The sequence below is a fragment of the Penaeus monodon genome, chromosome 28 (assembly GCF_015228065.2).
Source record: "Penaeus monodon isolate SGIC_2016 chromosome 28, NSTDA_Pmon_1, whole genome shotgun sequence".
In the NCBI taxonomy this organism is placed as follows: domain Eukaryota; kingdom Metazoa; phylum Arthropoda; class Malacostraca; order Decapoda; family Penaeidae; genus Penaeus; species Penaeus monodon.
The window spans coordinates 25,267,415-25,268,293 of NC_051413.1; positions in this window are offsets into that span (position 1 = coordinate 25,267,415).

Below are 879 nucleotides of genomic sequence, written 5' to 3' on the forward strand. Positions count from 1 at the left end.
GGGGCCAAGTGACAGCGGCCTCAGTCTCTCGCTCGCCCTCGACGCTCACTTACGAGGCAGAGACGGGCCGAGGCAAGTCCCCTTCTTCACTTCTCCCATTCTGTGCTGTCGTTTGAAGGTCTTTGGTATATTTCATCTCTTTGATATTACTATAATCTTCATGTTGTCTTGGATGGAAGCGATATCCCATGCGTTTTTGTCTTTATATCATTAGAAGTTGATTTTAATTTGCCTCTTGTCTGTTTTATTGTTTTAATTTGTGGCAGGTAGATCTCTTGAGTCTAAATAAGTGAAATACTGGCGTTGACTCTTATGTCTTTATGATTTCCTGGATATTAACCTACACTGAATCTCGCCTTCGAAATATATAGACTTATATACACACTTTACAGATGCTAATCTATTTATTTACGCTTTGCGTGTTTCAGGTTTCAAGTCTTCGCAGTACCAACATGGCCGTCATAATGTGCCTGTTACTAAGTCTCCTTTCCCGGTCTCTTGGTGTGGTACAGTTTACGACATGGGAGAAGTTAGGTTAGTAACAACATAGGGACAGTCGCATTCAACATACTGAATACCCCGGCATATTGGAACAGCATATAGTCTGCGTATTCGACAGGGCCGCCATGGATTTTTTTTTGGCAGCATATCTGTTCTCGAAATCAGAAAATGTGTCAGTTAATTGAAGCCTAATAGATCTTATATTTGTGACATAACACATCAAAACAATGGTTTATTCTTGGGAGTGTCAACTCAGTACGAACTGTTAATGTATTCATTAACTCAGCATTATTTAGTGACTTCAGGGGGTAAATGTACCACCCGTCGACTGTTTTTCGTCCCAGCCACGAAATGCTGATCAAAAGTTTGATAGAATTC